General features: G+C 47.9%; 1 long non-coding RNA gene across 1 annotated transcript in view; it reads right to left on the bottom strand.

Moving 5' to 3' along the window:
• Window positions 1-2,478: 2,478 nt before the first annotated feature.
• Window positions 2,479-26,094, bottom strand: part of LOC109317437 — a 43,080-nt gene continuing 19,464 nt past the window's right edge. The window contains exons 2-3 of the long non-coding RNA XR_002103049.1: window positions 7,594-7,703; window positions 2,479-2,657 (exon numbers count right to left, since the gene is read on the bottom strand). This is a non-coding gene — a long non-coding RNA (uncharacterized LOC109317437). The remainder of the gene's footprint in view (window positions 2,658-7,593; window positions 7,704-26,094) is intronic.

Here is a 26,094-nt window from a genome sequence, read left to right as displayed (position 1 = left end):
TCCGCCCACCCTTGTAACCTGTCTAGGTCTGATTGTAGCCTGTTGCATCCTTCCAGTGTGCCTACGTCCCCCCACATCTTAGTGTTATCAGCAAATTTGAATAGGGTGCTTTCTACCCCCTCGTCCAAATCACTGATGAAGATGTTGAACAGTGCAGGCCCGAGGACCGAGCCCTGCGCAACCCCTCTCACCCCACCCAAGTAGGACTGAGGGGACCAAACCCAGAAGTGAGGATCTCAGCCCCCCTGTTGGGGTCAACATGCGAGAGAAGTAGGCATTGCCCCTCCTTCAGCTGTACTGGTGCAGACATCACCAAGCACTGTCACTCTCTCGAGCCGAGCACTGCATTCAAGAGAAAAAGGGGAAGAAATGCCAAAGCAGAAATAATATGAACAGAAAGCCAGGGGTTTAGTGGCAGCTGGATGGGGTAGCTAAGATTAGCTCTTAAATAACTGTCCCCATCATTCTGCAATCTGTCTATCCCTGGAAACATAAAACCTCAGTGTTTTCTACCTAGGGCTGATTATGTGAAGGTCAGTTTTGACCTGTACTCTCCAAAAACATGCTGAGTCTAGCGGGGCTCTCCACCTCATTTCCTATGCATTGAACTTCACAAACCTGGAAGACTTTCCGACAGCAAGACATGGGGATTTGGCCATTATTTCTCTCTCTCCTTCCCCCCCCCGCCTCCCCCTTTCTCCAAAAGAGGATTATGGGTTGCACCTATTAATTTTAGTCCTGAAGCACTGAATGGAACTTTTCCTCCTTGCTGAGTGTTTTATAACTTGGTTTTTTTCCCCCCAAATCCCCTCTCTGTCTGGCCCTGCCTGAGAGAGAGAGAGGGAGAATATATATGTGTGTGTGTGTGTGTGTGTGTGTGTGTGTGTGTGTGTGTGTCTTTACTTGGACTCAAGGAGAAACTGTTGACAACAGAATAAAAAAGGGGTAGCAGCATGACCTAAGCTATCTTCTTGGCTCCCAGAATCTCCTCCTGGTCATGAGGGCCTCCTTTTACATGGTGAGCAGGGATCACAGCAGGTTTTAGAGATGCAGGTTAGTGTAAAACGTACAGGGTTACTGAGGCACAGAGAAGTCAAGTGACATGGCCAGGGTCATACAGCAAGCCAGTGACAGAGCCCTGCCTCCAGCCCTCACTTTTAGCTCCTACATCAGCCACTATCTCGCAGGTGACCCTTCTTCTAAAACACAGTCTTCACAAGACTGAGGTGACATTACCACTGTAGCCAACTCCTGAAGTTCAAAAAACAAGAGTCAAACACAATGAGACTTTATAAAGAACGCACTGTAAGGTCTGTTTGTTTGCTTCCTGTCTCTTAAACTTTTAAAGATCATTTTTTTCAGCTGATCTCTACCATCCAGCATGCTAAAAAATCTTTTTTTCTTTTCTTAGATGACAGACCAAATAGTGCATTCCCATGACAGTGCCAGGGACGGTGGCTTTGTTCTGTGCTTACTCGGTGCCTAACGCACTGGCGTCCTGGGCACTACAGCAATCCTAATGATAGTCTAGGCCACTGCAAGGCTTCGTTGCAGGTGAAGATCCAAGCCAGGTGTAAAAGCCAGGACTCTCAGCCCAGCACACAAGCTGCTAAGCTACACATCTAACATGTGGTGAAGTTAAACACTCGTGCGGTTCAATTAGCTTGTACCTGGAAGTACGTGGCTTGGTGCATTTCCACCATCAGTACAGGTCACATCCCTCAAGCCACTTCAGCCACTTTGGCCTCAGTTACTGGCCCCGAGAAAACCCCCTAATCTAACAGGTCTGATGTCTCATGCCTACCCCAAAGATCAAGGCTGGGGATGTACTGAAATTCTCTTTTAGGAGACAAAGACATGTGATACAGGTACAACTCCAAGGTACCATGGTACTCTGACACCAACCTGCATCGTTACAGAAGAGTCTACATTAAAAAAAAAGAGCCCACCACCATAAGAAGAAGAACAGCCTTATTAGAAAGCATTGGGTTGCACCTTGGAGGAGTGGGGATCAGTTCTTTACTCTGCCACCGACTAGCTGTGTGATCGTGGGCGATCACTTTGTCTTCTGTGCCTCACCTCCTGACCTGTACAGTTGGGATGATCATATTCCCCTAGTCAATTTAGACCATAAGCTCCATAGAGGAGACCTTGCCTTACCATGCCTGCATGCAGTGCTTTGCACAATGAGGGCCTGATCACAGCTGGGGTCTTCAGGCCTAGTGCAAAATAAATCACAATAAGCTTTGAATACAGCTGGTGAGAGGAGAATGACCAGAATCGGTGTCCAATGCCAACTGCGAACAAAGGGCTGGCTGCAAACCTGCACGGTTAATATGGCAGCATCTGAGCCCCAAGTAAAGGAACCCGCATCCAGTCCATCCGCACATGAAAAGCACAGGTTTGATTATTTGCACCTGCACAGGTAGCACAATGCTGCCAAGTCTCCCTGCCCTGGACCTCCCCTCTCACCTGGTCGCTGCACTCCTCTGTTTTCCTTCAGCTCCTTCCATACAGCCGCTCCTCGAAGAGCTTCCTACAGGCAATGTGCTGAAAGAGGCAGAGCCGGCGTGCTGAGTTTTGCACGGCAGGTATCCGTAAATGTCAGCAGTTGCCTTTATCTAGGCATGTCCAGGTAAACTCTCCTGACCAAGAAGCTGACAAGGTGAGAGTAGAAGAGAGGTGAGCCTGCTTGCTGAAGAGGGAAAGTGGATAATTAGAAATGGTATCGCTTAACTGCTGGGCTGTCTTTTTTTTCCTTTTTTTTTTTATACCTCTGGATCACTCAAGGAACTTGTCAGACAAGGCTGCAAAATGCAACCCAGTGCCCGCTGCTGTTTCACCACTCCTATCTGGCCCCAGTGCCCCTTGCACAGTGATGGCACCTGTCCATTAAAGGACCCCAACTTCAGCAAGGCAAGTGGCAAGCCCAGCAGGACACCCTGCCCAAGCAGGTCCCCGATAGGTCCCTGCCACAGCGTTTCAAATGGCAGCATCAGAGGGGGAAAAAAGGAGAGAGCTCCTTAATAGCATTTGCATCAAGTGCTAATTGTCACCTAGCCAGCAAAACATCGCCAGTATTACTAATGGGGCTGAAACAAGACAAAATATTTCTATACGGTTATGTGGTGTGAAAAGACAAATGATGCCTCTTCGGTGCGCTGAAGAATGAGTGTTCAGAGGTGCCAGTCTGACAGCCTCAGAGACCCAGACTTCCTAATTATCCACAGTGCTGCAGAGCGGGACCAGTGGGGGCAACGATACTGCTAGCTGGCTGTCAGAAAGGACGGCCTTGGAGCACATGGTGCGAGCCAGGGTTTCTGTGCCTGCCTCCGTGAGCAGCATGGTTACCTGCAGTTTCTTTGCAATGGCCACCATCCTCTCCAAACACACCCAGGGTTGCAGTGGGCACCAGGAAAATGAAAGAAAAATCAAAACAGGATCACCAAGGCTCCCTCCCTGAGGCTCTGTGAATCAGGCACAGATGGAGCAGTGACACCAGCCCAACAATGGGGCAAGACTGCTTTGCCCATCTTCTCTATACAGACGGCAAGCATCTGGGAACGGAGGTCATCTTATTCTATCCCTAGTGCAATGCCCCCCATCGTGGAGCGGCTCCAGCTGCCCTTTCACAGTCACAGGGAAAGCTTCAGCACCTCATGTGCACCCATACGCTAAGCCCTCAATGCCACATTTCCCTGTGACAGAAGGGGTTTGATTACACTTCTGTTCTTTTAAGGGGCACTGCCAGCTAATGCTGAGCTCATTAACACCTGTAGAGCGCTCTGAGAACCACAGAGGGATGGCCCTACATATGTGTGAAGTGCTATTAAACTGTATGAAGTGCCTCTACCCTAACCCTCCAGGACTATCGTTTGGGCTCAGTGAGTTGACAATGAACTTTTGTTTCTTGTGTAAAGGAAGAATCCAGCCTCCGAGGCCTAGCCATTCCTCAGCCTCTCCCCTGAAATGGCCATGGTGGGGTGCGGGGTATATACGCCTGGTGCTGCTGTTTTCTGTGCCATGCTCACGAGGATGTGAGCTGAGGTCCATCATCACCCATCTCGGAGCCACTGAATAGTTATCAGACGGGAATGCCTTCAGCTGTGTACCTGCTTGCCCCTATCTCCATACCTGTTCGTAACGTAGGGTAGAAAATGTGTGCACACATCTGTATCGCCTCTGTTCTTCCACCCACCTGCCTCAGCAGGTATCTGCTTGGTGTGAAGCTCAGCTCCTTGTCCTCTGCATTTTCTCAGCTCCCTGGACCTGCCTGGCACTGTTGCATTCAGCTTCATCTAGTGTCACATTGATTTCTTTATTTTTTTAAAAGGAGCACAGAGAGAAATCATTGATTGATGGGATAGAGCTGAGAAGCAGAGCGGCGTCAGGAGGACTGGATTTGGAGAACAACTGAATCAACATCCTAAAGTAGTGCTTGTTGTGGAGTCATGTAACAACATGCACAGTTTGCAAAAATCTATTCTGCGCCGCACCTGATACAGCACATGGGACGAGACGTCGGGGATTGACAGAGGACTCCGCTGACCTACTTTGGAAAATGCATGAATGAACAGAGAAGGGGAATGAGCAAATATAGGAAAGGCTGGAGGTACTCACAAGTTTTCCTCCGTAATGTTAGTTTGATGGAAAACACTGTTTCTGTTAAATCAAATATTCAAAAAAATATATAGTTTATAGATTTCAATGACATTTTATTTAGAATAAGAACTGGAGGGGCAGGGGGAGGTTGGGGGTGGCAGTGTTGGGATGGCCCGCCTGGACAATTTTTGGAAAGAAAAGTTCTGCTTTTTCATTTCAGAATGACTTCCCAACATGACGCTCTTTTATATAAAGAAAAGATCAGATACAAGATTTCAAAAGGGGGCCATCAACAAGGAATGCCTTCCTTTTAGTGAAATGAAATTCATCCCAACTATTTCCTGAAATTGTGCTTTCAGGGAAATTTCCCCAGTTTGGTTTGGCTCCATACTGGAATGGACAGCACCGTGGGGTTTACACTGCAGCTTAGCTGCCAGTGGACAAGATCATACCAGTGGTTTTCAAACTCTCTGAAACCATAGAAACCTTTTATATCACTTCTGCAGCCCTACCTCAATCCTCGACTGACTCAGGGCCAGGTGACCAGCCTGGCAACAGCAACATAATACTGCCTGGCATGCTCTGCTGTTACCCCCAACCTCTTTGAACACTGTTTGGAAAGCACTGGTTTCTACCAACCAACCTTCCTGGTGCAGCTGCAGCTGAGAAGGCAGAAAACAGGGCTTTTGCTGGTCTGGCTAAACCTGGCTTGGCATGCAAGATGAGCTCTGCTGGCAAAAGCTCCCTTTTTTTTGCTGGTAACATTGCAACGTGCACTTGTGCTTTTGCTGACACTGCCATGCTGCAAAGCAATATCACACCCCTCGCTGACGTAGCTCTACCAGAAGGACCTTCAGGTGTGGGTCCGCCCTTAAGCAAGTGAGGATACATCAGCACTTCTCATCTCTCAGCCGCAGAGCGTTTCACTGTCATCACCCTGCCTTGATAGATGGGGATACAGAAGCAGAGCGGCTCATACAACATCACAAGCAACACCAGGCAGAGGAACCCAGCGGTCCCGAGCCCTACAGAGGAGACCACCCACTGCTCTCCATGGCAGGAAAGGCAGCAGGCATTCCCTGCCCTATTTTCCCCTCCTGCTCCTTTTTGCCCTCATGCCACAGACATACGGAGCTGCAGGGCAGGCCACAGCAAGACCTGTCTACACCATGCCCATGCCACATGCAGGGGTGGGACCTCGAAGCACATTGCACCTGTGCCCAATCCAGACTGAGGCAATGTACCTTTCTTAGATGACCCTGCACCTGCAGCAGGACCACAATCCCAGGGATGCTCTCCGAGTCTCTGTCTTAGGCTTAGTCCTGGGAGCAATGCTGGGCACTCCCAGGACTACCTTAATGCAAGGGAAATGGATGGACCAGGAGTGAGTGGGCAGGGCCTGTCCCACAGTGGTCTCAGGTGGAAGTGGTACCCACTGCTCCAAGATGCTGTAGCACGTATGCCAATTAGCTGACGAGGTTCTTTGGGTAAATGCGATATCTTTTCTTAGACCAACTAAATAGTCAGCTTGCAATTGAGGCTGCTCTAGTGCTGTCCCAGGGCCCCATCTCCAGGATTTGCCACCGCAGTGAGGGAGGGAGGACAGGGTACTCAGAGTATTGCTGCTGCTGGGCACGGCAGGAGGTGGAGAAGACATCCCCCCACCCCCTGCCTCCCACGGATGTATTTTTTTTTTTGTGGGCTGCTTGATAGGATTTGGCTCTGATTAAAATGTAAAGTGATTGTTGGGCCCTTGTTCACTGGGCATCCTATAAATCCAATAACAATTGATTGATTTAATTCCCTAACTTTTACGCCCCAAGTTCCAAAGCCTGACAACAGCGAACGCAGCCGTGTAGTGCAGGTTTTATAGAGCATTTTACTTCTTACACCGGAGCTCGCGAACATAAAAGTGAATGAAATCAGGAGAGGGGAGCCTAGCAAGATAAAAACCAGACCCCACATAAGAGGGTGTGGGTGGGGTGTGTGCTTGTGCGTGTGCGTGCGACACACTTGGCAAAGATTTATTCTCACTTCCAGCCAAGCTGCGATGAGAGGAAACTGTCTGATGACAATATTCAAATGACTGTGATTGCAGCTGACATGCACACTCCATAAAAGATGAGCTTCTCACTTCTCTGGGAGGCTTTTTTTGGGCCTCCTATCCTGGGGCTGTGGGATTCAGGAAAAGTTGTTCAGCAGCCATGCAGAGAGCGGAAGAGAGTTGTCTGCTGTACTGTCTCAGCCCTTGTGGAAAAAACCACAAGCCTGGTATAGGATGCCCTAGCAGCCAGAGATTGAGGGTGGGCAGTTCCTAGTTCTCCCTATCCCAGATGTTAGCGCATCTTCTCACAGTTATCAGAAAAGATGGCCCCAGAGGGTGCATCTACACCTCAGTCCTGGGGTGCATCTACAGCTCATATAGCTAGACCTGAGCGAGCTATTCACAAGCTCTGGAGGAGTAGAAGTCACCAGCTCCCAGCTGCATCATTGATACAACATAGCTTTATAACTCAAAGGAAGCAGAATTTGAACCATCAGTGACTTTCATACGACTCCAAGGGGTTTTAAATTCCTGATGGAAGAAGTCCCTTTGTAGCACTGGTTGGTGCATCTCATCTTTACCAATTTCATTACCCTGCACTTCAGGAACTCTCTATTCATCTCCTTTGGACTGATCTGTGTCCTTGGGAGGCCACGGTCAGCAACCTAAGGGCCAGGTCAGCTACTGGCTGGCAGAGATCAGAGGTGCGAGTATCAGACGGCACCTCCCAGGCGGAGAGCTGGGTGAATGACAGGGGTGAGGGGAGGGCTTGCTTTAGCAACAGCAGGCTGCATCTCTCTTTATGGATGCAGTCAAGCTTCTGGGAAAGATCACACCAAGTCTGATGCAAAAGGAGTCAAGCCGCTGCTTGTTGTTCCCTGACTGGCAGGCTGGTATTCTGACTCGCACACCCACCTTCATGAATAAAGCCATTTCTCCCCCTCTACCTCGTAATCTGATGAGGGAAAGGTCCTTTTTCAGACTTTCTCTTGGCAGGCGAGATGAGGATCTCCAGAGGGATCAGACTGCAGGGCACGTCCAAGGATGCAGCCGGTATCTGTGGAGCAGGAGCACAGCGAGAGCTGTCATAAGAAAGCCTCATCCCGTGGCAAACCTTCAAGCCATGGCTGCAAAAGTGTGTCCCAAGTCTGAAGTCAAACGGAGACGGGGCCAAACCAGCCCCTAAGCCCAAACACCCATGAGCCTTGCCTTGTTTCGTATTTCTTGTGGTGAAGACACTGGGCTGGATTCAGAGAGGATATACAGTGGCCTTCTCAAAAGGGAGCAGGGCCGTGACTGCAGATGCTTGAAGCAGGAACGAGAAGTGAATTCGTAGGGACCTGCGCTACAAAGGGAGGGGAAGATTAAAACAGAGCGCAGGATGGCGCACAGGAAGCGGACTCAAGAAACCAAGTGGCAGCAGAGCTGTACAAGTTTGTTTCCAGACTAAACACACAGCACAAATCCCATGATCCAGTTTATTACAGACGATAATGGGAGTGCATTCAGGCCAAGCCAGCCACCCACCTCTCTCCAAGCATCACTCAGACCCTGGCATCCTCTGCCAAGGGAAAGACGATGAATTTTCGTTTGCAGCCTCTCCACCTTCATCAGCTGCTTCGCTACCCCCGGTTGGGCAGAGTCAGGGATTGGACTTCATTGTCAGCTGCTGCCTGGAGAAGCTGCCGAGGCAGTGGTGGTAAATATATAATCTCTGATGGCCAGTGCATGGACTGAAAGTGGGGGCTGGCTCCAGCTGCATTGCTGCAGATGTCCACATCTGGATGCGTGTGCATGTGCTTCTGCGAGTTAGTCAACGGATGTAGGTCTGCGCTCATACCCGGGGGTGGGTTATGCTCCTGCATTTGCGGGCCTGTCCATGTGCTGTTGCCGCTGTGCATGCGTGTGCGTTCGCATGTCTGCATGCGCTCCGTTCAGCTCACCGAGGGAATCGGCAATGGGGCTGTCAGTGTTTGCTGCTTGGCAACGATCCAGGAGAATAAATAACAAAGCTTTGGGCCTGCTGTAGCACTTCTCAGCAGAAGCTCTGAAAGCACTTTAATACCATTCACTCCTCCAGGCTCACAGAGCCCCTGGGTGCGGGGAGGGCAAGCCCTGGTGTCTCTGTTTCAGAGACAAAGCGAGCAACGGAGAAAAGTAACTCACTTAAAATTGGTCCAATAGAGCCCAGCTATTCCTGCCTCAAACACTGCTGGGCCAGCTGTTCCACTGGGTGAAGCTGACCCATCAAAGCCAGAAGATACCGTGGCATTAAGAGGGTATTTTAGCCATCCGAACCCCCGTGTTCTTCTGAACCCGGCTGTACTGCAAATGGGAATGTCTTTTTTCTGTGCAAAATTAAGACAGCAGTCTAGACTGGCCCCCTCCAGGGAGCGTGGGTTTGAAGGCATCTGTGCATTGAGCAACTCTGTCAAAAGTTAGCATGCTATTCATGGACAGGATGGCTCTGGCAGCCTTGCATGCCCCCCTCTCCCCCCGGTGAGTGCCAGAGTGTCAACCCTGTCCCATGTTCTGGATGGTGGATGAGCAGAGTCTCTCAAACCCCCTGGGAGCTCAGGTCTGGATTAGGCTCTCCTTAGCCTAGGCTTGATGCGTTTTTCCAGTCCTGCGCTGGGGGCGGTGGGGAGGAAGCAGGCAGGCTTTGGAGTATTTCGTTCTTGACGGAAGCGCGTCTCTTGAGACTTCTTGCTCAGTCTTCTTCATTAATCATGCAAAATGCAGGTTGTAAGTTTTAATTATCAGGAAGCTGCTAGACCTGACCACATTTTGTTACTGTATTAAACAATCAGACCCTGATAGAAGCCTTTCCACAGGCCTGCAGCTACCCCTGCGAGTCCACACCTGGCCCTCCGTCCACACCCACAGCTTCCAGATCCCCCCACAGACGAAGATGCATGCACGTAAGCAACTCTGCCAACACTTTTCAATGCCAACCTGAAACACCATTGCTGTTCTACTCCCGGAGCCACCAATGTTGCTAAGAACAATTGTTCCAACTCTTTGAGTTGGTCTAATAAAAGATATCAGATTTACCCAAACAACCTTGTCCGCTTGTGTCCTTAGACCGACACGGCTACAACCTACAGCCCTGGAGCCACCAACCCATTGCAGCCCTGACCTATAGCCACAGACATGCTGCTGTTATTTTAGGTCTCTCTCAAATGCAAAGAACTCTGCAGGAAAAATATCCCCATACATTCAACTTCTTGCTCCTCTTCAATGTCCTTAAATTTCAAAAGAAAAACAAAAACAAAACAAAACAAAACAAAAAAAACCTTCCAGCCTCCAAGAGCACCAAAGAAACAGATTTCCGATTAACTCAGCAAAGTTAGCACACCAACAATCCTGCAGAGATCATCGTTTATTTTATTTTTTTATTATAAATAGTCAAAAGATTTGGTCCCATTTCCAGTTTAAATGGGTGAACCATAATATTGATGGTTTGCAACAGATACAAGATGAATTGAATTCCTCCACCAGCTAGCAGAACCTCTTTTAACAGGGAATATATCGAAGCTATAAATTCCTGAAGACAGGATTGCTATGCAATAGCATAATATATCTTCTATTCAATCTTTTATACATTATGTTTTGTCCTGGATTTCAGGGGATATATTTATGGATCAGGAGATTTTCTTTGAAGAAGAATCAGCCCCAGAACCTCTCTCTCTGTTTCATGGCTTTGGCTTCTTTAAAGGTGTACTCTAGAGACTATTGAACGAAGGAGCTGCTATTGTTATATGAGAATGGCAGCAGGGCTGGAGGGTTCAAAGGGTCCCTGTTTACATAGCAGAGCATGGATCTGAATGCTTAGCAGCTAGCAGCAGGCCACTGAGCGTTCATGAAGGTAAAAGCTCATGTTTTTTAACCCAAGGTGCTGCCCCCCCCACCCCAAGCTCACATTTGCATGCAACTGTCTTGCAAGAACTAGTTGCCTCTGTGTGACCTTGGACAAGCCATTTAACCTCTCAGCACCTCAGCTTCCCCATCTGTAAAATGGTGAAAACAGCCGTTGTGCCTGGAAGGATAAATGCATTCGTTTTTATGGTGACAGTCAAATTCCTGCCACTGTGCTGGCAAAGACACAGTGGGGGGCACGGGACTCATTTCCCCGACTCTCCCACAGCGGGCTCCTTCCACTCACGTGAATGGGAAAGGCACCAAGGAAATGCATGTTAAATTGGTAAACAAAAAAGAGGAACGCTCCCGAATCCTCGTTTCCTTTCATGTTGATCTGCCTCAAGGCTCCGCTTTGGTGAAATTAAAGAAATACAATTAAACTGTAGCTGGCTCCCCAGTGCCCCTGCACACACTCAAGGAAAAGCATTATCAGTGCATGTGGCTGCCTTAACAGTAAAAGCGATTGGCCCCCTTCCAACTTAGCTTTTTATTTTCAGCTCCCTTCCACATTCTGGTCTGTGACCAAAAATTGTTCCTACCTGCCGCTGCTCTGTAGCCTTGCACGAAGTGAGCTGGCAGGTCTCAGCTTCATTTCTGGTGGACAGGGGCCAGCAAACTAAAAATACCGTCATTAATGACCCTCGTCTTGGCAAACCCAGCGATGGCTGGGAGCTGCAACTTGACAAATTCTGGCTAGGTATATGATGCACAATTTTAACAGCGAGGGTAATTAACCACTGGGACAACTTACCCGGGGAGGTGGCGGGTTCTCTGTTACGTGAAGGCAGCGCATCCAGGTTGGACCTGTCTCTTTCCAAAGAAACGCTCTCACTCTACAAGAAAGCTTTGGCTGGGTGCAGGAATAACTGAGCAGAATCCACTGCTTTGTGTAACGGAGGAGGCCAGGCAAGGACCATTGCAGCTGAGCAAAACTCAAGACATCTGTCCTGTGGGGAATTCTGACATTTCAATACCTCTTTCATTCCCTTCCAGTAAGTTTGAAATATCTCCATTTTCAGAGACTGAAAAGTTCCAATAAATGTCTGTTTGGAAGAGCCAGCACATTTCAACTGGATCAAAATGAAACATTTTTAGCTTCTTGAATCAAAACAAAGCAATGCAGGACAGTCCAGTGGGCAGCTACATTGGCTTGTGATGTCGTCTTGCCCAGTGGGAGCTGTAGTTTGGGCTCTGGGGCAGAGTCCTTGGGCAGACTACTTCTTTTAAGGGGTGCTTATAGCCATACGGTTCCAATACTACCCCACACAACCTGATCAGCAAGGAGTCTATTTGGGACCATGGGGAACAGAGTCCAGTTACAAAATAATTACCCCAGAGTGTGGTCAGGAGTCAGTTGTCCAAATGTCTTTTGCTGACCGGACAAAACTTCTCCCTTTCTACTCTAGCGTACTAGCTGACTGTATGCTTGTCCCCATCTGGCAGCAAAAGGACAAAAGAAAGCGTTATGCTGCCAGCAGTAGGGCCTTGAGCTCAAGCAACAGAGTCTTATTACTGATTATCGGTTCAGTTCTGCAAAAGATCGCTCAGATAGGTCACCCAAGCAATCTGTGCATCATGAATGTCAGTGCAAAGTTTCCTACCCATGAATCCAGATATCCTTCCACCTTTTAAATGCCGAATGGTTACACATGAATGTCACTGAAACAAAGAGAGGTTATCTAGAAGGATGAAGGACAAGGAGCAATGGTCTTAAGTTGCAGCAAGTGTAGGTTAGATACTAGGCAGAATTTTCTCACCTGGGGGGTAGTAAAACAGTGGAACAAGTTACCCAGAGAGGTTGTGACATCTCCATGCTTGGAGGTTTTCAAGACCCAGCTAGACAAAGCCTTGGCTGGGATGATCCAGTTGGGGCTGGTCCTGCTTGAGGTCCCTTCAACCCTCATTGTCTATGATTCCATGACGGTGACAGATGAAGCACTACAACATGATATCAGTGGTCTAGAAGTGGCCATAAGACAATACTGTTACGTTGTCACTGGTACAGTTACTACGATTTGCTGTTATGGAAACAGCAGCGTCTCGTTGCTGTTGACATGAGGCACTGAATTCTCCACCTTGTCTCCGTTCCAATTCTAGTTACAGATATGGTGCAAACCAGGGATGATGCTTTGCCGAAGTAATGTTCACACAGCAGTAACGCCTAGATGCCAATCGAGTCATAGTTCTAGTGTGTAAGTAGCTGAATAAACTGAATAGAAAATAACTGCTCCCACCTCAAACTGGGGAAAGTCTGGGAAAGCCAAAGGCTTCACATGGGCATGAGCGCAATCAGAACAGAGACCAAGGCCTCTAAAACTGAGCAACGGGAACTGCCAAAGAGACATGTGCTTACTGGGATCTCTGCAAGCCAGTGCAATATAAAGGCATCTAGTAGCTTTCTTCCATTTTTCACTAGATACGGCTGGACATTTGTGTACCAGGGAAGGACAAAAATTAATGCAGAGCGGGTAAACACCCACCATCAAAAGTGGGAGGAGCAGTACTCTACACAGCATAATGTCACCATTAGCTATGTAATTACCAGTACGCCTGTTTAACAAGTCTGGGAACTGAGGCCAAAAAGGACTTCAGTATCTCAAGGCCAAAGGACCCAGCTGAACTCACACAGCAGTAGATTAGCAAATCCCAAGAACCCTGGCTCCTAGATACCGAGTCTGTCTACACAACTAAGGGTCTCGCAATTTTAAATGCGAGTCTGTCTCAATACTTTTCAATACTTCTCTTTAATCACATCACCTGGATTCTTCTTTCATTTTTCCTTGAGAAACTTTTGAAAGTGACATCCCCCCAGCAAAAGGAAGAAAGAGCCGAGTCCTCAGAGAGACCTTCCGGTATATTATATCTATGCGCAAGCAGCAACGACAGCCGGGGAGGTGTGGGGGAGAGGGTCGTACATCTTGGCCTGTCAAGAGTCCCTCGGCAGGCACCAAATAAATCAAAGAGCAATCAGAGTAGTCGGCCTCCACCATCCCTCGCTGTACGGGCAAACTGGAATGAGAAAGTCAGAGGCAAGCAAAGCGCTTCGGAGACTCGAGAAGGCTTTATCTCATTAAAACAAATGAACAGATGCCTGTTGCCTGTGTCGGCAGGGGGACTGCGATTCATGATTACACTTTATAAACCCCAAGCTGTTTACTGCCTCGGCAGATAAGTTTTGCTTTTAAGAGAAGGAGATACAGTCTGGGGTTTGTACATGGAACAGACTTTCTGTGCGTGTGCGCAAGTGCAATACCGCGTCTCACTGAAAAACTGATTCCCCTCCCAAATCAAATCTGACACAGTTCCTGGGAAGCAATGAGGGGAGAACAAACCTTTTGCCCACATCCCCTTTGTTCTCACAGGTGGAAAGAAGAGGCCAGAGCACAGAGCAGAGAGATTCAGCCATGCTCTTCTCCTGTGCAAGAGAGCAGCAGCTAGATGCCCCCCAGAACAGAAGGGTCTGTGGACAATGAGTCATGAGAAGCTATATGGTCATGTTCCTCTATTGCTTTGAAAGGCTCAGCCTCCCCGCAGCAAAGCAAATGAGCATTTCAAGGGTGCTTTCCCATTTCTTACTCCAAGACACTTCAGATGCATAGAAGACCCAGAGAGGGATCCCACGGCATGTAACACCAATTCACAAAAAACTCAGCACTGGAACAGAGATGATCCATCTGCCATTGTGACCCAGGGCCTTATTGTGTTCAGCAATATGTGACCTCTTCACTCATCACCTTGAAAACCCAATGGTTTCAAGAAAATGCAAAGATCAGAACTCGGCATGCTGGGTACCAGACATTTCGGTCCAATCTTATTCAATTCAATGAGGTCTTATGGGCAGAACAAGCAAGTGTGGAAAAAAGGTTTAAAAAGATGATGACGACTGGTCCCTTGTGTATTAGTTTTAGGCAGAAAAAACCCAGCTAAGGTAAGGCAGCACACTTATGGACAAGCAACAAAAAAGACAATTCATGGCATGGAGAGCTTATGATCTACATATCAGACAGGAGGGAGCAGATGGAAAGAGTAGGCTGAGAGAAGGAGGTTATAATAAAACAAACAGAGGTTAGCAGAGCACCATTTATCAATCTGGAGTCTTAAATATTCACTGACTCTGCAAGAAGGAAAGGACTAGCATTTTTTTAGGAAGCCAGTGTTATTTTTAGTCTCCGGGGCCAGTGGGAATTGAAGTTTCCCAGAACTTTCCTCTGTGTCGGTCTGTCCACCTGCCCGGCCATCCAACTGCAAGCACACTCCACTATGCAATCTCTTAATCTCTGTATGTATATACCTGCCTACCTACCAATCTGCCTAAAAGATGTCTGCACTTTGAGCTCTGTCTGCAGATCAGAAGTTAGAAAACAAAGGAAAACATCACCTTAGCCCAACCGTTTGGGATCTGTCCAAGGTCCTAGAAACTAATTTCTCCAGTAACCCATCTGTCCACACCTCAATATTTCCAAGAGCCTTTCCCTTTAGTATAAAGCCTCTCTCAGGGATACCTCCCCACAGCCATGTATTACAGATGCGCATGACATAAAGCACATCTTAATCAACGTGAGATATTCTGCTTAAAAACCCAGCGATTTTGATCTGGAGCCTGACAACGCGGTAATTTATATTCAGCGCAGCATAACCAAAGAGCTTGTTATGCAAACACAGACCACTGATTTGACAAATCTCCTGGAAACAGAATTAATGCCTGTATTCTGCAAAAAGATGTAATTTATTTTAATATTTAAAGAACAAAAATTATGTATGCATATATATGCACGTATAAATAAACCAAAATATAAACACACGTGCAGGCACGCATAACACTTCAATAGAGCTATGCTGATTTACAACAACAACCCAAGCAATGAGAGACCGGCAGGCAGGCAGGCGGAGAGAAGGATCCTTAGTCTAAATTAACCTAGTTCTGTTGAACTCAGTGAGGTTGCACTGTTTTACGCCAGTTGTAGATCTGGTCCAGAGCAAACGGATAAACAGATCCTTCGCTCAACGAGTAACTCCACTGAAATTAAAAGACTTACATCAGTCAACACGCTTGCATTGACTTCCATCAGTGAAGGATCTGGTCCATTATACACAGCCATTGCAGAAGCAGCATCCCTATATTAAATAACAAGTTATTACAATGGAAATGACCTCACTTATTATCGGTGGCATCTCTCACCATGTTTGTTTATGGCCTGTGATCATATTAGTCTAATATTAATGTTGTCCTTTTGCTAACCGTGCTTTATTTATGATGCTGAGGTGAAAAACACTCCCTGCATAATTGAGGTTTTGATGGAATGAAACATATGTGAGAGCTTTCTTAATTTGATTTTAGACATGCAGAGTATTTGCTATTGAATCTAGTTACCCTTCTCTCTGGCTTTCTCCATATGGACACATCCATCTATCTATCTCTCTCAGCTCCTGCAGAGGCTCCTTCCTCTGTAGGATCCTAGCGCCGATGTTTCTAGCTGAAGGAGGGTTGCCTGGTAAGAAGGCAGAGGGGGCAAATGACACCGCTTGATTAAAGTGCAAACAGGTAGATGGTAAGGATGGGCTGCTGGATGGAGCAGGAAGAGAAAAGGCATTGCCTTTCTGCCTCTAGAGTGCCAAGCAAGTTCAGGTTTCCTGATGATGCTGTGGTCAGAAGTATTAACGAAAAATGAACCCCGTGTAGTCTGCGATGAAGATGACCCAAGCCATTTCATTCCCACGTGACAAATAATCGCCGCTGCACTGGACAATTTTCCATAGAATTGCCTTTAGCCAAACCACTTTGTAAAATAATCTTCTGATAGCCTAATATGTACCCAGCCTTGTGGTTGTCAATAGAGATGTTTATGAGTCCCATCTCCCATTAACCAGCTACCTTTCATACTCATCCCCCCTATAGTGCAATGTAAACTGAATTGTATAGATTATAACCTAAATGTTCTATTTCCATTTGCATATATTTCATTTAATTACCTTCCCCTTCTTTTCTATTGGCATTAGATGGGTATCAAGCTACTTAGTTTGAAGACTTAATCAATATCCATAGCCTTATAATGTTACATCCATAATGTGTATGTATCTATGCACATCACATAGTTCACTTTAATGTCTGTCAATAAGGGAGCACTTTCCTTTCAGAGTCAGTAATACTGAATCAATGCCCTAGTATTGATTACTCTTGTAATGCTGTTTCCAGTCCAATACCTTTTCTCTCCTCTCCCCTCTCTGATCTTCTGACCCTTTCTTATTAATTAAACAATCAAACCGCAATACCTCATTCCATTGTTACTGCGCTCTCGCTGAAAGTCTACAGCACACTGTATCTTCCTCCTTTGCCCCAATCAGCCCTCCCCAGCACTATGGACTTTAAGATCCTATATACACCAGCGAGGCTGTAGAAAACTTATTAAGCAAATTAAACAAGCTGGCCTTTTTTGCCTTAAAGATGCTATGCAAAACAAAATTCCACTGCGTGTTCAAGCAGAATGCGTATTAACTTCTTTTAGGAGTCTGGAAAATAATTGCCCTGGAACCTGGTTTAAAGAATGGAAATGATATATATAAAGAGAAGGAGACACACACACAGTGTGGGGTTTGTACATGTATATATTTAATTTGTATTGATTTTTTTTTTTTTTGGCTGAAGGTGCATAGCTTGATTTCCTTTGCGCTAGAATCTGTATTACGCGCACACTTAAAGGGCTGCTGTGATGTAGGTTAGACTAAGGAAAATGCAGTGCGCTGAATGTAGCGACACCAGCAACTAATAATAATAGGAATGTCATGGCTGTCATTGTGCTGTACACCGTGACTGCTACGAACTTGATGGCAAAAGTGAAAGAGAACTCAGCTTCTCTCGCTTCAAAAGCCCTTGACCTGAAGGAGGCCATGACCTATGGCTTGAGGTATAGGGTACATGTCACAGAGCTGAGAAGTTCTACTTTTGTGCCATAGGGGGCTGTGTTGTACCTTTGCAGGAATGCACACGCACGCGCACACACACACACACACACACACACACACACACAAAACTGTGCATACGTGTGAACCAGCACTATTAATAAATATATGGAAATGAAGGTGATCTGGCTTTGGCATGAGTCAGCTGATTACTGCGTTCAATTAGCATTTATGAGATACCCTATTTTTCCTCTCCTATTTTTGATTAGCGGTATTATTATAGAGATATCATTGCGTGCTTACTATTTTAGTTCTGCTCACAGATTTCAAACAGCTCTTCAGGGCTGGTTGTCTCACCTTCTTCCTGTCTCCTGCCATCAGTACTGTTATTTCCCCTTGTTGGCAGCCTTCGAAACCAGACCATTGGTCTCAAGAGCCTTGTTGGTGCTACTGAGCAATTGCTGGGGGTTGAAAGAAGCCAGAGAGCAAATCAAATGAACCAAGCCAGACCTTTACTTGTGACCAGCACTAAAGAAGATCAGCTTGATTAATTAGCCAAAAGAGCTGCCCAAGACACAGCTGAGGATTGTTCAACAGTTTGGCCACGGTTGGAAGGGTAAGGGTGGCTATTTTGCCTAGTCTTAAACTGATGTTTTGTTCTCTGAACTGCCCTTGGGCTAGTAAAAGCCATTAGAGGCATGGGGTTTTTTCTGGTTTGGTTTGCTTTTTTTTTTTTTTCCCAGTTGTTTTTTTTTTAATCATTTTTTCCCCCTGTATCAACAACTTGAGACACAAAGATATTTTTCCCCCTCTGTCAACATTTCCCTTTGAAATGTTGGGGATTATCAGTAGGAAAAAGGAAAAAAAATTAGGTTTATTTTTAGAAAAGCCCACCACATTTTCAATAAAGACAAACCATTTTCTGTTAAACTTTTTATGTTATCGGAGAAAAAAGCATTTGAATGAACTTTTTCTTTTTTCTTTTTTTTTACTGGCTCTAATAAGCAGCTGAATCAGAAGCTAAGCATGAAGCTAATTATAAACACAGAAAAAGCATCAGGGATGCCCATACTGCTCCCTGATACATACCCAGCTGTATGGGATATTAATCCGAGTGGAATTTCTTGCAAAGGCCCTCAGGGTGGGCTGTTTTGATGCCCAGGTCACTGCTTGCAGCAAAGCCACTGCAGCTCAGGGTCTGGGGAGTTAGCTTGGGGTCTGTTCCCCAGGGCACCATAGCAGTCACCTTTATAAGGGTTCCTCTTGCATCCTGGATCGCAAGATTTGCAGATTAGAAGAAAGTCTTCTAAAGACATCATTGTGCAGGCCCACCAGCCCCTCCTCTCTGCTGTTGCAAGGAGGCACAACAGCAGGTACAGCATCCCAGGTGCTGCTGGGTTAACTTGAAAGCAACTCCAATGCAGCTCTGCTGAATCCCCATGAAACACGCTTAGCCCAGCCCAGCCCACTGTCTCCACCTGCGCCCAACCTGACTACTCACTCACAGGTCATCAAAGGAAGGGGGATTTAATTTATCCCTTTGCAAATAAGCAATAAAGCTGGAGGAAGTGAACCAGGTGGAGATCTCCCACTGGGAAAAGAAGTGGCTGGTAGTGAAGAAAGACAGGGGAGAGAGAGATGCTGGAGAAAGGACAGAAAGAAAGGGAGAATAGGGGAGAAGAGAAGGGGAAAAAAAAGGATGGGAAAGAAGGAAGGAGATAAAGAGGAAAGAGGGAGCAGTTCACAACACGCCCAAGCCGTACTGTATTGTGTGTGCAGCTGTCATCACCGAGGGAGTTTGCTCCACTCTCTTCATCTGCATCGAGGCTCTTACCAAGAGACCCAAGTCTTTCTGCCTAATCCACTCCTGTATCTGAAGTGTGCTGGAGGCACAATGTCAAGGGCCCTGGGAATAAAATTCCCAGCTCTCCAGTCAGACCCTCCCCGCAACGGGATTCACTTAACTTCTCACTCCTGAATGCAGGCTGGTTTGTTGGGGCAGGAGGGAGGGTTCAGGCAGGCATTGAGGGAGTGTGAAAATGGGATGCGAAATACCGCAGAGATTGGCCTCTGAATTAATTGCAATGAGGATGTTATAGTGCCAGGTAAAGAAGCAAGGGCAAGTGCTGTGTGAACATAGATTAGTTTCGCTATTACAATGTGATGCTTTTCTTTCTCCTGGGGACACCAGGCAGCAGGGCTGTCCACGCAGCTGGCCTTCCCACACCAAGGAGGAAAGCACATGAGCCTTTCTGTCATCCCATTGCTTTATGCTCTCCTAGAAGTCAGGGATAACAGGGCACCTGACCTGGGCAGGGCTTGAAGCTGTGTTTCTCTATGAAGATCTACCGAGGAGTCCTCTGGGCATTGCTGCATCCTGGCATGGGCAAATGCTTCCCGTCTCAGGAATACACAAAAACCCTGTACTCCCAGCCACATGCAAGAGAGGCAAAGGGCATGAGCATGAGTACACCTGTGACACAGAGACAAGGGGAGAATGAGAAAGTCAAGGAACTACCACCGCGGCATCTGAGCATGAGACCTCGGCGGACAGGGGGCCAGAATCACAGGCAGAACCATGCCGCCATGTAATTCTGCTGGTTTTTTAATGAATGCCTGCACCGTCTTCCAGTCCAGTGGACGGGTGACAGGAGGAAAGCCTGGTTTTCTATTGGGGTGAGATGCATTTAATTTGGATCACTCATCTAAATGGCCCATAGGAACTGCCCCTCCGGCTTAGGGATTGGAGAGGAGATGAGGAGATCCCTGACAAGGCCCAGAGCCCCTGCCGCAAGCACCGCACAGCCTGAATCAGCAAGGCTGACAGATGTTAAACCGCTTTCTCAGGTGGGCTCTCTGCAAGCTGAGCAAGCGGCATCCCCGATCCATACATACCATCATTTGCTATCGGTGGAAGGCTGTCTCCAAGGATGGCATCTCACGAGCGCCCATTTCAGCAATTCCCCTCTTATCGCATGCCTGCTACCGGGGCCCAAACACCAGGGACAGCACTGGGCACTTCCTGAACTAAAAGCTGGAGCTGCCATACCTTGAGAGAAGGGGGGGGGGGGGGTTTCATGTCTTCTGTGGCTCATCTATTTCCCTTGGCTTTTCCTGATTCTCTCCCCGCATCATCCCGAACACTGTGCCTAATTCTCTCCTAGTTCTTGATTACCTCCCCCCGCTCCCCAGTGCCTGCAGCCATGCACAGTAAATAACCTTACACAAATGCTCATTACGCGACTGCATGACTCCCAACTCCTCCACGGCACCTTCTTTCCCTATTTTCCAAGCAGGAAGATTGGCAGTGACCTTTAAATGTCATTTCCAAATGCCAGCCTTAGCTAACTGGCTACAAAACGCAGTGTTTACGCTAGATTATGGGGACTGACGGGGCCTGAACTACTCACCTCCCTGACGGGCAGCGAACCGGAGGGCAGTGGGAGAAAAAGGCAAATGGTGTCTTGGCAGCAGATGACTCAGGGGCTGGGATGGGAGAGGTTATTAGAGCAATGTAGATCAACTACCACGAGGGCTCACGTCTCCATTAAGCAGGGCCTTGGCAAACACTTCTCCCAGGGGTCTCCTTCTCGCACACAAAACAAGGGCTATGCCTGAAAGAAGCATCTAGAGCGTGCAAGGCTTGTTTTGCTTCATTTCCACTTGGATACGGTGTATTATCAAGCCTCCAATCAAGATGCTAATGAGGTTCTGCACGGGAGATCAAGTGTGGATAAGAAGGGCCAGGGTTGGTAACAGAGCCTCGGGACTAGCGACCCTTTTCCAAGCTGCTTGAGCCCTGTAATGTGAGAAAGAGTTTGCGATGCTCTGCTTAAAGCCATGCTGGCATTAGCACTGCTATTATAGTAATCCCTGGTTGAGAGGAGGGTTCACAGTTTTAAGAGTCTGCTTGCTGGGAATGGAAAATGACAGCATTTAGGGTCTCCATCCAAGCACAGAGATCATTTCTCCTGTAGGGCAGAGACATCAATCCAGTAGCTTAGGAGCCCATCAAACCGCGCCCGATACAGGAGTCACCAGGCACAATTTTCTGGCCTGGGCTCAGCAGAGGTCAGACTAAGTGATGGTGCCGGCCCCTTACAGCACGTGCAGTGAACGTAAACGTGTCAAAAGTATCAAACATTTTATTCCCAAAAAACTCTCACCACACTTCCCAGCCCTTGATCCTGAATGCACTTATTCAGCTGTTTGCTCAGCTCCAGAGCTGGCTTCAGGATCAGAAAACAAACATCACCTCGTTTATTTTAAATCAATCTCAGGATTCAGCAAATAAATTACTAAGCAAATATTATCTGATCAGCCCTAACATTTACCTACCTCTCTGCAGCAGGTTGTGGGGATGCTACGAGCCTCAGCTAATTCACAGTTATAAAGTGCTTTGAGACCCCTGAATGAATGGTGCCAAGTAAATACTATTTATTAGTTACGGACGGGCAACGAGCTAGGCCATCATGAAGTGAGTAGAAGAGCCCTGCTCGCTATGTCGCCCCCAGATGATGGTGTTTTCCATGTAGAGAATCTAGTTCAGATTACCACCAGATTCTCATCTCCCCCAGAAATTAATCCAGCATAGACTTTCCCAGTCTTCAACTGACTTTGGACCAGCTCTTTACTCCGGTGCGAGTCTGAAATAACTACTGAAGTCAGGAGTAGAGCTACAATGGTTGAAAGGAGTAGAGCGATGAGCTCGTTGGGATTATAAAAATGCCTAAAGGCCCTGCCTTAAATCAGGGTGCCACTGCCCTGAGCACTGTGCAAATGCTGGAGACCAGGGCCAGCTGCAATGAGTTTATGAGTTTAATAAATAGAAGGAAGAAGGAGGGAACAGTCATATAGAAGGGCTGAGTTGGAAAAAGACCCCACCACCAAACCGCACCATCCACTTGCTCCCAATTGGGCGCATCTCCAGGAGCAGCCGACCATGCAGTTGTTTCTTTGCAGTCATTTAGTATTTGCATTAGAGGCATGGGGGTTTTCTGGCAAGTACTAAACGTAGTTTAGCTAGTACTAAATGACTGCGCAATAATTGCCGTCACTGACTACCAAGCGCACCGCCTTCTTTCAAAAGCTCCCTCCCTTGGTGCTAGTTACCGTGGAGTGAGACGCAGCCGGTCAGTCCAGCCAGAAGAAAAGCAGCTTGACACGTTACAGTTAGGATCAAATAAAATCAAAACGCTCGAGTCGCCGCTATAATCACTGTCAAGTTGGAAACATCAAAATTAACTGGAGTGAGATAGCTATCCAGAAGAAGGCGAGAGTCTTTGGCTACACAAATTGTATTTCCCTAGGCATTGGATTAATTAAAACTATCAAGTGTTCCTGGGCTTTTGAAATTAACTTTGAAAGTGTTTGGTATGAAGGGACAGAAAAAAAAAAGGGGGGTTGGAAAGCAAGCTGAGCAGTTTTGTCAGTTTTGTTTCTTTTCTTCTCCCCTAAGTGCAGCAGCAAGAGAAAAAAAAAAAATCAAGGCTTTTTTTCCTATAGTGATTGTAGTCCGGGAGGCAAAGAGAAACCCTTGGGAACGGCCCTTAATTGTGTATGCTAAACTGTAGCTTTGCCACGGGGCCTGGGCAAACTTTGCTGGTGCTGGATTTCAGAAGGGTTGGAGGTGGATGCATTTCTTCTCCTCGTTTCCCAGAAGAGAAGTTTTCCATTTCCCCCTCTCTCACCCTTTCTTTCCGCTTCAGCACCAGGGGAGGTGCATACATCTCTTTCGGGTGTTCTCCCCAGGTGAATTCACCCTCCCGACCACAGCCAGGTAGGGAAGGAGGTTCTCTGTCGACTGCAGACGGGGAGCAGAGAGAAGCAATCGGTTTAAGGTCCCACGAGAAATCAGTGAAGGGTGAGAAGGGGTCGGGACTAACCCTAGCTTCCTTGAGCTCCAGATCAACGTCCTTACAAGGCCACCCTCCCTGTCTGGCAAGGGTCACTTCCATGACGAACCCATGCGATGGCTCCTTGGGTGAGCGGCCCTCAAAGCCCCAGCCTTGCTTCTTCCCTGCAGTCTATCCCTATGAAATCTGGTGGCGCGCAGACTTTTCTAAGCTGGTTCAGATGGTCCCTAGCCCTGACCTTCTGTTTGATGATCTGGGGGAACAAAGGAGGCCTCCCTCGCTCGCAGCGTTGAAACAGATGGCTGCAGAAGAAAGAGCGAACAGGAGGAATTTCAAAACAAGCCTCTCTCTCAACCTGGGCAAGCTCAGCATTAGCAAGCAGCCAGCGCGGCAGATTCGCAGCCCTGGGACATGGCTTACTGGGTGACATTTCTAGCGGTGTTCCTAATTAAGGACGAAACATCAAGTAATCAACGGTTGTAAGTTCTGCTCAAACGTGGCAGGTGCTAGTTGAAAGCAGCGCAGCCGCTCCCGTTGGGGCACTGTCAGTGCTGGTGGAGAGCAGGGAGAAAATAATGAGAGCCAGGGAGGGAGAGAGATGGAGACGGAGAGAGGCTCAGAGAGTGAAGGAGCTATCAGGATCAATGCCAGCTGCTCACACCCTATTTGCGCTTCCTTGTTAGGGTCTAGCTCAAGGCTGAAGACACCTGGGTTCAGTGCCTTGCTCTGTCATGAACTCCCCATCTGACTCCAGGCATAGGGTCTGTCTGCATTGTGGAAGTCCCCAGCAGGCCTCCACACTGGCTCTCAGCTCCTCACTCTCAGGCATTGCTTGAGAGCAGCCTCTGCAGGCGCCTAAGCGTGGCTTCACCAGTGCGTTTCCAGATGTGTGGTGTGCAGGCAGAAGCAGGGGGCAGAGGGTGCTTGGGAGATTTTATATTCATTAGGGCTGGAAGGGACCTTGGGAGATCATTGAGATCAGCCTGAAGGGCAGGAAGTCATCTGGGGTCATAGGATCCCAACAAGATAGACATTCAAATGTCTCTTGAAGGTGTTCAAAGTGGGTGCTTGAACCACCTCCAGCAGCAGGCTGTTCCAGACCTTGGGGGCTCAGGCAGTAAAGAAGTTTTTCCTTACATCCAGCCTGAAACGGTCACGGAGGAGATTGTGAAAATTCGATCTTGTCATCCCTTGGGACGGCCTGGTGAACAAACGTTCCCCCAGATCCTGGTGGTCACCCCTGATAAACTTACAGGTGGCCATCAGATCACCCCTGAGCCTGCGCTTTTCCAGGCTAAAGAGCCCCATGGCTCTCAGCCTGTCATCGTAATATCTGTTTTCCTGACCTCTGATCATGCACGTGGCTCTCCTCTGGACTCTCTCAAGCTTCTCCACATCATTTTTGAATTGTGGGGCCCAAAACTGGACGCAGTACTCCAGCTGCGGCCTCACCAAGGCCGAGTACAAGGGGAGAATGACGTCCCGGGATTTGCTTGAGAAGCATCTATGGATGCAAGCCAGCGTTTTGCTTGCTTGCTTTACTAGCTGCAGCATCGCATTGAAGGCTCACGTTCATCTTGTGGTCAATCATGACCCCCAAGTCCCTTTCATCCAAAGTGCTAGCCAGTGCAGCATTGCCGAGCCTATAAGGATGCTGTGGGTTTTTCCTCCCAAGGTGGAGAACCTTGCATTTTCAGTGTTAAACACCATCAGGTTCTCATCCACCCATTTCTTGAGCCTGTGGAGGTCAACCTGGATCGCCCTCCTGTCCTCAGACGTAGATGCTTTACCCCAAAGTTCGGAGTCATCAGCGAAATTTGCCAGTCCACTTCTGATCCACATCATTAATGAAGAGGTTGAACAATGTGGGTCCAAGGACAGAGCCTTGGGGGACCCCACTGGTCACAAGGCACCACGACAATTGACTTGCATCAACCACCACCCTCTGGGTCCTGCTGCGGAGCCAATTCCCCAGCCAGCGGATTGTGGAGAAGCCGAGGCCGTGGTTGGCCAGTTTTGCCAAGAGGTGATCATGGGATACCAGATCGAAGTCACCCACCCAAAAGGAATCACAAATGCTAAGCCAAGGCCTGACAACGTAGCCCAGACTGTACATCATGCCTTGCTCACCATGCTGCATTTGCAACTGGCCTCTCCCCTCTCCTCAACATTTCGCTCACCCGTTTACGGGGTATGAAACAAAACCATTACATACCATAAGCAAGGCAAAAAAAAATAAACTGGGTCACAACTGCTATCTGATGCCAACCCGGACACAGTGGGGCTCACTGAAATGTGGTGGGACCCAATGCATGACTGGGTGGTGAATATCAAGGGCTATTGGCTGTACAGGAGGGACAGGACAGGGAGGAAAGGACTTTTGGAAGGCCTTCAACACTGTCTCTCCCCCCGTTCTCATTAAGAAACTGGGGGACTCTGGTGTCAACACCCACACAATCAATTGGGTTAGCAACTGGCTGGAGGGCCGCACCCGGGAGCGGTGGTGGACGGGTCATTTTCAACCTGGAGGGACATGGGCAGTGGCGTCCATCAGGGCTCAGTCCTTGGGCCCGCACTGTTCAATATCTTCATCAGTGATTTAGATGAGGGGGTAAAAAGCACCCTGTTCAAATCTGCTGATGACACTAAGATGTGGGGGGATGTGGGCACGCTAGAAGAGGGGAATAGGCTGCAATCAGACCTAGACAGGTTACAGGGGTGGGCAGATGAGAATAGGATGGGATTCAACACAGACAAGTGCAAGGTGCTGCACCT

This window comes from Crocodylus porosus, unplaced genomic scaffold, assembly GCF_001723895.1.
Source record: "Crocodylus porosus isolate Cpor-Errol unplaced genomic scaffold, CroPor_comp1, whole genome shotgun sequence".
Taxonomy (NCBI): domain Eukaryota; kingdom Metazoa; phylum Chordata; order Crocodylia; family Crocodylidae; genus Crocodylus; species Crocodylus porosus.
This window is presented reverse-complemented; position numbering and strand designations above follow the sequence as displayed.